Genomic DNA, 11,810 nt, shown 5'->3' on the forward strand with positions numbered 1-11,810 from the left:
GCCATCTGGATCACCTTTGTGCTATCAGTGCTGTCTCTGACTGGGGCCTGTCTTTCCTATTATCTAGGTTGTGTCAGAACTGATTGGGATGGGTTTTGCTGCTTGAGTTAGAGATGAGGCCCAAGATGTGCTAGGTGCTCAGGTGGAAACCGGAAGGGGCCGGGGCTCCGGGTCAGGAGCGGATTCCTGGATCCCAATGAGTCCCAGTGGGTCCCAGTGGGTCCCAGTTGCTCCCTGATTGGGGGCGAGCACTGCCACCTCCTAGCCTAAGAAACTGCTTGAGCTAGCTTGAGCCACGTTGAGCCCCGCTCCCTCTAGGTTCTGTGAGATTGGGTGCAGAGCTGACTCTCCGGATCTGCTCCGGCACAGACCTGAAGGAACCCACGCTCCAGGCCCTGGAGTGAACTCCTGGGTCCCAGTGGGTCCTAGCCACTCCCTGTTCGGGGGCAAGCACTGCCACCTCCTAGCCCAAGACCCTGCTTGGCACAGAGGTCCTGCGAGCCCCGCTTCCTCTGGAGTCTGCGAGATTGGGTGCAGAGCTGCCTCCCGGGATCCGCGAGTGCTGGGGCCCAGACAGGATGGAGTCCGCCCCGGGCCAGGAGCGAATTCCTGGGTCCCAGTGGGTCCCTGTTGCTCCCTGTTTGGGGTGAGTGCTGTTTTTAACTTACCTGGGATGCTGCGTGAGTTCAAGCTCCTGGGAGACCCTGTTTTTCTTCCTCTCTTATCTCTTGAAGTAGCTGGTTTATACTTTCATTTGTTTCTCTCAACAAAGTGAAGCTAGTTTGGCTAAAGTGCTATACAAATCTTGTGTAATTTCAGGATGCCCATGTTCTATTCAAAGGTGGTTCATTTCAGGGGGATCTTTGACATTTTCCATTAGCATTGTCTTGCTCTGTTCAAAAATTGTTGGTACTTTAGTCTATTACTGGCTACAGATCATAGTCTCTGATCTTCCTGATTTAATTGAGTTACTGTGAAAGTTTATCCTTCTACCAAGCTGGATGAAAGGGAACTGGGTCCCAGCATGTTCTGGTTTGTTCCTGAGAACTAAATGGAGAAAGGAAGGTTTTGATATATAAGGATAATTTTTAAGAATTAAACTTATGGAATATAAATTTGCAAAGGATGACAATTATGATGGTCAGGCTGTTTCAGATAATTTGGGCACAGGGGAACAACTACATCACATATAAGTATAGATTTGAACTTGTCTTAAGACGGAAATACGTGAAAGAATTCAAGGGAAAACACAATTCCTAGCAAGTATTGGTAGGTTTTCTTGAACAAATAGTTTTTATTCACGTTAGACCCTCAGAAAAATTTCTATATGTTTGAAATCAGTGGTTCTCAACCTGTGGTTCATGATTCCTTTGGGTGTTGCATATTAGTTATCCTGTATATCAGATATTCACATTATGATTCACAACAGTAGCAAAATTACAATTAACAAGTAGCAATGAAAATAATTCTATGGTTGTGGATCATCACAACCTGAGGAACTGTATTAAAGGGTTTCAGCAATAGGAATATTGAGAACAGCTGCCTTAGATGGATTGAGTGTGTGTGTGTATGTGTGTGTTCATTGTTAACTGATTTAGTTGTTCAGTGAAAAGTAGATTTTCTTGAAAAATACTTATTCACTTGTTACAGGCCCTTAGAACTATTTCCATATCCCTTAGATTGTGTGTATGTGTATGTCTGTGTTTCTCTGTGTGTTTGTCTGTGTGTGTTCCTAGATTACCAGTTATGGATGTTCAGTAAAGTATGTAGCATTATGATTTCTTCTTTAATTTTATATTTATCTCAAAAATTTTTATCAGCTTTTGCCATATACTTCAAACTGCATACATATATGCTTCTTATCACTGCTGAAAGAGATGTATTGACATAAAAAGTCTTTTAATTTGCTTGTCATATTTTAAGCATTTTACTCTTTTAAACATATTAGTAATGTGACCATTTTCTTTTTATTGATTTTGGTAATTTTGTATTATGCTTTGGCTTTTTACCTTTTAGATTATTGTTATTTCTTATTTTTATAAAGAATAAGCTAGGTTAATTTTTATGCAGATCCATTCAAAATTATTCATATGTCACATTTAAGTTATGCTACTATCTTAATCTAAGAAGGTAAAATAATATGCATGGTTCTAATGTATAGCATGTATAATGTTTTTAATTGTAAACATGTTTAATTTATCTAATCAAATAAGAAAAACTGCATGCATTTTATAAAACAAGCATAATAGCAATTTTCACAGAGATATTTAATCATTAAATGTTTTATGTAATCTGCAGTCTGGACATTTTTTGATTCAGATTGAGCTTTCTAGTGTAGACAGTAAGTTCTATTTTCATTTATCAAATTCTCCTGGGTTTCATAATCCTCTGAGCTATGCTTTCCTCAGCTGATAATGACGATAAATAATAACTGCATTCCTTGTAGTTTGCTATAGGGAATTGACTAAGCAATGCAAATAAAAGCCCTTATAAAGTGATATGCAAATGGTTGGAACCACAACAGTATTTCTATGTCTAGAACATCCCAGTGACTCAATATGTGTTCTTATTAAAAGTAATTTATTGTGCAAACTTTACAACAGACTAAATATATTGTTTTGTGTTTTAATAATCTTCTCTCATAGTGAATTCTAACTTTGCTTTTAAAATAACAAAAAGTTCTAGAAGTTACTACCTCTAAGGCAAAATAAAGGTACTTTTAAAAATCATAGCAAATACTAGTTATGTTATACATTATGAGACAGAGTGAGAGAGACAGAGAGAATATTATTTTATGTGGTACATCATAGAAAATTTTTCTTGTTTGCACCTCTTCTTAAAAGAAATTATTTTAAAGGAAAAAATAGTAATTTTTCTATTTATCATTCTGTTCTTCAGGCTTTCTGATTAGCCAGAGAACATAGTATTATAAATTTATAATATACATTTAGTTAAATATTATCTTAATTTCACAAAAATAGCTTTCTTAGTTGTATTAGCATTATTAGTATTATAAGGGAATAAAAGAGGCTTTCTGATAATGTCAGCTGTCCTTTAAATTTGAAAGGGAATGTTTATTATTTGCTTTTAATACTGTGATGTATATTTGGTAACATTTGACAAATAGATAATTTTTGTCTTAAATAACATAATTCATCCTATAGTATAAGATACAGTTGAGTAATATAAGAGGCACAGATCAAGTGTGTCTTTAATTAAGTAAAAGTAGATTTACACTATCCCAAATTTAAAAAAATTGTCATACAAATTAATTTTAAGAAATACTAGTGTTCACAGGAGTTCATCGACAGATTTTAACATTATAAGCAAAGGGGAAATGTATTGTGTTGAATTGTCAGGTTTTACTAATAGCATCACATCTATTTCTCTTCATTATTTTCTTTTGAAAACTTTAGTACTCTTATAATTTATTTGTCCACACACACACACACAAACATTTTTCATTGTTCCTGTTGCTATCATAATGTTTCATAACCTACTCTACCTTCCATCTAGGCTTCTATTTTTTCCTTTGTGAATAGCACATTATTTCTTTCGTTAAGTATGTCTGTAACTACATATACATGTGGTCATTTTATATCTATACATATCTATACATACACACACACACACACACACACACACACACACACACATATATATATATATATGTATATATATATATATATATATAATATATATGAAGGATTATCTTAATTTGAGAATCTGTTCTATCATCAAACTTTTCAACAAGGAAAACAAGAAAAGGACTATATTCACTTGATGAAAACGAAAGCCTAATAGAAAAGGCAGAGCTGCTTTATATAGTCCACCTGCTGTGCTGGTTACTGTCCATTACCAACTTGACAGAATCTAGTGTTCCCTAAGAGATACATCTCTGAAAATGCCTGTGAGGTTTTCTCTTAAGTTTACCAAGGAGAAAATCCCATGTGCTGTGAATGGAATGTATTTCCTATGGCTGAGCTTCTGTACGATACAATAGAAACATCCAGTTTAGCACTAACATGCAAATATTCACTTTTGTTTCTTGCAATATGTCCAACTTCTTCAAGTTCCTGCTTGATTTCTCTATCATGGTAGACTCTACCTTGAACTGTGAGCCCAAATAAGACCCTCCTCCATTAAGTTGCTTTTATTTTAGCAAGAGGAAAAGGAACAAGTAGAGATCCTGGAGTGAATTCTCAAAATAGGATAAAAAAAAATACAGTTCTTCAATCTCCAAGTTTAAGATCATGAAGATGTTTTTTCCTGCATTTAGCTTAAAGATAAATAATACATGATGTAATGTGATTTAATCTTTAGAGCTTTTATAGTTCAGTAAACAAAACAATCTTGAATTTTTATTTATCTGTCAAAATTACTGCTTGTAATTTTTGACTTTGCCAAGAAAAGTTAAACACTCTGCGATATAATTTTGTTATCTTTAAAATGGAAATAACACTTACTTCAAGGGCTGTTGCAAGAAATCAGTGAAATAATCAAGTAATCAAATTACTTAGTAAACTGTAGGCTGCTATTCAAATGTTATTTTGTGTAATTTTTATCTAACTGTGGATAGAATATAATTCATGCCACACTTTGTGACTTAGTCTAGGATAATACATATTAAAGCAAAGTCCTTATGATAATAACATCTATTGTGTGCTTGCTGTTAGACTATGGGATTGAACAATAGATGTTCTATAAAAGAAGACAAAGTAGCATAATTGAGGTAACGCAGCGACAAGAGGCAAGTTATCTATTAAGAAGAAATAGGGGTGCCATGCAGGCTTTCATTTTCTCCTTTTCACTCAGCATCTAAAATAATGAGTTTCATTGGGGCATTTTCACAATTCTTTGTTCTTATTCACTGCACTCCTAGTTCTCTACCTTGTTATCCTTCTCAATGCTTGCTGGCACTCTTCCTCCCTCTCTAGTCCTCATGCTTTCAAATCCCTCTTCCTCCACTTAAGATCTCTTCCTTCTCTCTCATAGTTTCCTATCGAATTTTATGACCCATTCCTCTCACAGTTCCTCCAAGAAATATGAGTTTCACTCAAAGTTTGGCATATCACAAAAGCACTTCTGATTTGTCTTTCTGAGCCTGACTTTCTGTACTTGTTATCCTAATGTTTTCTTGTTTCATTTATTGTCAGGGAACATAGTATTTGCTTCTACTTCTATGCTTTGACCATCTTCTAAAAAAGTAGTTTAAAATAATCAGTTGAAGTATTAATGTAAATAATTTCCAGAAAGTTTTAACAGAGACGGATTACTTTGTACAGGGTGCTTGAGTTTAGAGAGATACGATTTAAAGATTTAAAAGAGAATAAATTTTGGTCAAGGAATATATGAATGAGTACAGACAGTGCTCAGTAGGAACAGTAAGACTCTATATAGCACACTGACTTGGAACTTGATTTGTAGAAGTTTTTGTTCTACATGTCAACAGGCACAAACCAGAAACTTGTGTTTTGGATCTACAGTAAATTTTTTTTTCCGTAGTTTGGTAAAAAGAAATTGAATATTAGCAATCTGTTAAAATTATCAATCTATGCAATTAATTAAGACAAATATAAAATTAAGTTTTTGAAATATGTCTGTTTAGTTAGAAAAAATGAAGGGAAATCGATATAAGAGAGTTTAAACAGTTGTTCAAGATTATGAAGCTGTTTTGTGCAATATCTTAAAGTATGATCCATATGCTATCCCTCTGGTCTTCTGCCTTTTTCAGTATATACAAGTACCTTCATTATCTGCATGTAATAAAATATGTGTAATATAAAATTATTACAATACTCACAGGCTCCATCAAATATTTTGTTATAAAGTAGAACATTACTTGATTAATTTATTCTTGAAATAACACATCTTCTGTCCTTAAATTCTGTGCTGTCCAATTTTATACTTTTTAACTTAATGTGGCTGTTACAATTAAAACTGAATTCAAGTAGATATTTGAAGTTCCTCAGTGGCATTGACAGCATAATTGCTTAATAACTAAATGGCTAGTTTACTGATCAGCTAGATACAGAACATTTTAATCAATGATGCACAGTGTTTCTGAAAGTTGATGGAAAAAAATAGCAGTCCTGGTTTGGAAAATATACAAGTGCTGCTGTAACTATGCTTATTGCCTTAGAGTTCTTATAAAACCCTACATGTCTTTATTTCCACCTTCCTCTCAATTTCTCTGTGATAATAGTACTATTAAACCTTCTTTTTCCTTTTTTTATTTCATATTTTATTTATTTATATTTCAGATGCCATTCCTTTTCCCCACCCCCCCCAAAAAACCCTATGCCATCCCCCCTCCTCCTTTTTGTTTTTATACCATTTTGATTACTTGCAAGTATTAAGGTCAGTTCTAGGTTGAGGAACAAGCAATACAATAGATGCAAATAGTTAAGGAACAAGCAAGGCAATAAACACCTATAGTCAAAGAATGAGCAAGACAGTAAACAGAGTCCTGTGATCACTGCGGTGGTGAATGTTTCTAAGGGCTTATCAGGATAACCAAAATATCTGAGCCTAATTCTCTGTCCTAGCCCAAAATCATTTTCATGTCTGAAGTCTACTTCCTTGTACTAGCCTAAACAACAATAGCAACAACGACATCCTATGTAATTGTTTTAAGATTAAGTGTGATAAATATGTCCAGTTCCAACTATCAGAATTAATATTTAGTGGTTAGAGATATAGCTTAGTAATAGAGCATGTGCTTAAAGTGAAGATCAGTGAGTTCCATCACAGCAAGGCCACATTCCTCTATACACAAACATGCAGAAGCACAGTTAATAATGTAAGTAAGTAGCAGTTGTCAGTGGCTTGTAAATTTTTTTCTCAGAATTCAAATGTGAAAGACTGTAATGCCTTAGATCAAAAATTAATATCTTAATTATATTTTATAATTACAAATTTTAATTTAACTTTTTAATTTCCTGAGGATTTCATATTTTAGTGCTGTGTTCACATAGCTCCTTCCCCCTCCAACTCCTGCTGTCTCCTCACCACTCCCTCTCAAGGGTATGACTCTCATCTTTTTATTGTTACACACACATGGACACATTACACACACACACACACACACATATATGGTATAGTATATAATACAATATATATACTCACATACAGTATACTGTATCTAATGCTGCTCATATGCACTTGCATTTAGGGTTGACCACTTAGGAATGTATAAAGTACTATAGTATTCATTCCTGGATATAACCTCTCTCAACAGTCATGGGTTACCTGTAACTCTTCATCTAAGGAAATTTCCCATGTGCATGGTGGCATGCCAATGTGGATTGTCATTATGCAGGTCTTGGTCAAGCATTACAATTTGTAGAAAGTGATATGCCTTGATTATCTTCAAAACACATAAGGAGATTTAATGTTTCACAGCACTGAATAACTTGCGTGTGACTCAATTTGTAACTAGCAATAATAGGAGAATTTTTAGCAGCATGGCAACACAGTAAAGGAATTATCTCTGTTCTAGATAACTAATGGAAAAATCTTAGACCAACAACTACATTCTCACTCTAAGTAGTTTCAATATTCCCAGTAAAACTACAATTATCAGTTTTAAAACCCTTGACTCTTAATTGTCTTGAGAAAGCTTGATTAATAATCTTTAATAATTCTTCCCAACCAAAATTCATGCATTTTGTAAATACATTATAGGAAAAGGTGACATATAAGTGATTAATGAGTACTATTTGAAACATTTATGTGTACATTATCTTAAAATATTCTCTGCCACTAGACACATCTTGATTCTCCTTAGGCATACCGGGAGCCAAGAGGATGACTCTGTCAGTAAAGTGCTTACCTGATAAGCATAAGGACCTGAGTTTGATGTCTCGTACAAAGGTAAAGACAGCACAGTGCTATTCAATTATATCATAGTGTTGAAGAGATGGAGACTAGAGGCTTCTGTGGCTCACTACCTTGACATCCTAGCCAAATTGGCAAGCCCTCGGTTCCATTGAGAGAGCTTGTCACAAAAAATGAGATGGACAGTTCTGGACGAACAGCAGCAGAGTGTGACCTTCCCCTCCCTCCCTGTGGACATGCATGTGTATCCTCAAACACCCTTTTGAAAAACAATGGAAGCAACAACAAAATACCTAAAGCAAATTTGTCATTCATGTGACAGTTCAAATGCTATGAGAGGAAACTGAATTGCTTCTTTGTAGCAACACTAAAATCATGTCAAATTAACAAAGAAGCATGATTTTTGATCAAAAGATTATAAGAGGTTATTTCATGCCAATGCTCAAAGTAGCAATAAAACAAAGCAGAGTATCTGGCTTTGTCAAAAGTAAAAGAATAACAGCGTGGTAGCACTTACGATAAACTAACTCCTTCCTCTCTCTCTGTCTCTGTCTCTCTGTCTCTCTGTCACACACACACACACACACACACGAGAGAGAGAGAGAGAGAGACAGAGAGACAGAGAGAGACAGAGACAGAGAGACAGAGGGGGAGCTTAATTCTCTCATAGTGCATGTACCAGTGAACTAAAAATGAAACCCTTCTTTTTAAAATTTAAATATAATAACTTTTCCCACTCATGCTTTGTACCTCCCTCAAATGTTAATAACTTAACTCCATCATCCACTTCTTGGTACAAATCTCAAGAGCATGTTTTCATCATTTAAATACTCACTTGGAAACACAGGTGCAGTCTACTCCCAGTATTTCATCATGTACAAAGTGTTTCCAGAATGTTTGACTTTTAAAAACATTGAACTTCTTTTGAACTTTAATATTTAGAAAGTAATTGTAGATAGATGATCTTGGAAACAGTGTGAAGACATTTGAAGGTCCTAGTGAGCTTAGAATATAAATTAAGTCAGACTGGAAATGGAATTTATTTGACAGCATTTCACAGAATCATAATTTGGTTCTGTGTGTTTCTGAAGACAAAAGAGCACAGACACACATACAGATAAATGCACTACAAACAGACACCATAACAGTGGCAACTCTCTCAGCTACTGTTTCAAACAAATGTAAATAGTGCTTAGAAAAGAATGGACTTTACTAAGAAGATTAGAGAGAGATTTGTTAATGGTTTCAAAAGATTGTATTTGTACTCATAAATTTACAGCAAAATCTCCAGAAATATGAGTCCACTTTAGTTCTGGCGTTGTCTATTTTACATTAAATTTTCACAAAATACTTACAGATAAGCATAAAATCTATTTTTATATCTTGTTTCACCTTTTCCCTAAAACATTAAACCTATGACTTATTTGGGGAGTCATCTGATTAGTTTTGATATACCAGTGGTCTCCTTCTGAACGAAGCTACACATTTTAGAACATTGATGACAAGTTTAGAAGGGAAAATGCAAAGACATTTTCTTCTCCACACAAATCTGACTTCTCACTATTACCTTCTTTAGTGATATCCAAGTATGATGTTATACAGTCTGGATCCTCTATTGGTAAAATCTGTAGACAGTCTGAAGATCACGATAATTTCATTTTTTTCTATTTAAAGTGAGCCAATCTTCATGAAGTTGGTTTGTGCAGTGAATTGACTTTTTATATCATCATTTTTAAAGGCATGGCAATAGGGCTATGTATTTTCAGATAGGAACAATATTTAAGCTATCAAAAATAATATCAATTAAAACGGATTGGTCTGACTCTTTTAAAATATATTTACTTATTTATTGATTTAGAATGTCATACATTGTATTTTCATCATTTTAATCCCTCTCTGAACTACTCCAAAACTAACTCACCTATTTCATACACTGCCTCCCCCAACTTCATGCCCACATTGAGTCTAAATCTCTTTTTAACAAATTGGAAATTTTAGGAAACAATATACCCATTTGAATTTTGATGATTAGAATCTGTTTTAGATTTAAAAACATCATTAGCTAATCCCTATTATGTATGTCTCAGGCCTTTGAAATAATAATATAAAACAATGACATATGCTAATGCTAAAAGTAAGCAATTTATTATTAAATTCATGTTAGGTAGTGCATATGAATGGTATTCCTTTATAAATGCAACTGATCTACCATAAGCATTAGTTTATTCATTATTTCACTCATATGGGCTACAAAAAATAAGCAATTACACATAAAGCACAAGATATTCAGACAATATTGTTGTAAGGTACAGCATGTGAGCTATCAAAGTCTGATGGGGCAAAATTTACCTGTCTTTGGCTTATTAATGAGCTATCTCATTACCTTGATAATAAATATAAATTGAAATTCTCTATCATTAGGTTGATATATCAATATATTATGTACTAATGTTTTTCACAGTATGAACTAAGTTTGTAAAATGATAAATAAGCAGGAACTCATAGTTTTTTAGTATTAAAGTGATATATAGCACCATGACATATTAGCACCTACATAATTACAAAATTAATTCTTCTATGTTTTTAGTTCATGAGTGTGATCCAGAGTGATGTATGTGTATATTTTGATTAATCTGTGATGATGTATGTGAACAAGAAAGAAAAAGATAGATTAATACAGAGAGGAAAACATAAAGGCAAAAGAGGCAAGTGGGAGAAGTGTTTTTTTTTTCTTTAACAGTGAGACCTCCATGAACACTAAATGCTTTACATAGAAAATGTGTTCATTTTCTAAGTTAATTTTTCTCTGGATGTTTGACTATCTCTCTGACATTTGACAAATGCTGCAATCACTCTATTCATAAATGTCTGTAAATTTAAATCTGAGAACCAATGCCTTGGAATAAAAAAAATAAGTATATCATTGATAAAAACAAGTACCTTTAGCTCAAATTCTTGAACATACTTTAGTAGTTATTGACAATAGATGGCTACTGGAAGAAGCAGCGTGCCAGTTTTCTTTAGAGCTGCATTCCCTGGAAATATGCCCTTGTCCAGTGGATGCTCCTAAACTCACATATATTTAGACTCTACTAAGTGGTTTTGGTGGGTTAAAAATTAAAATTTCGTGGGAAAAAGTGACTGTAGGTTACATGCAAGGAGTTGAAAGAGGAGTAGGTGTGGATATGATCAAAGTAGAATGTATACATGTATAAAATCCTCAAACAAGTTGGGGTGGTCTCTGGATGTCCTTTCCTTCAGTCTCTGCTCCCTTTCTGTCCCTGAATTTCTTTAGAAAGGAATAATTCTGGATCAATAATTTTGAGATGAGTGGGTGGTGGCTTCTTCACTCAACTGGGGACCATGACTATCTACCGGAGGTGGTGTCATCAGGTTCCATCTCCCCACTGTTGATCATTTTGGCTAATGTCATCTCCATTGAGTCCTGGGAGTCTATCAAATCGCTGGTGTCTAGGAATTTCTAGATGTTCACCCTGTCCCCCACCCCACTCTGCTGCATATTTCTATTCCTTTTCTTGGCTCTCTGGGCTCTTTGACAATAAGGTGTGTGTGTTTTCAGAATAAATGAACATTTTGCCATTATTCAACAGCAATACTTCTTTTTATTTATTTATTTTTTTTTTTTATTGGATGATTTATTTACATTTCCTATGTTGTCCCCTTACCCCATCCCCCACCACCCCCTCGGAACCCCCAATACCCTCGCCCCTCCTCCTTCTTCTTTGTGGATGTAACCTCTATCTACCCCCCCACTCCCACCTCCCCACCCTCAAAATTCCCACCCCCTGGGGCATCCAGCCTTCATGAGGTCAAGGTTCTCTTCTTCCACCTATGCCCAGCAGGGCCCTCCACTTTTACATATTCAGCTGAAGCCCTGGATCCCCCACTAAGTGCTCCCAGGCTGGTGGTTTAGACCCTGGGAGCTGTGGTTGGTTGGTATTGTTGCTCTC

This window comes from Grammomys surdaster, unplaced genomic scaffold (assembly GCF_004785775.1).
Source record: "Grammomys surdaster isolate TR1022 unplaced genomic scaffold, NIH_TR_1.0 236, whole genome shotgun sequence".
NCBI classification, from domain to species: domain Eukaryota; kingdom Metazoa; phylum Chordata; class Mammalia; order Rodentia; family Muridae; genus Grammomys; species Grammomys surdaster.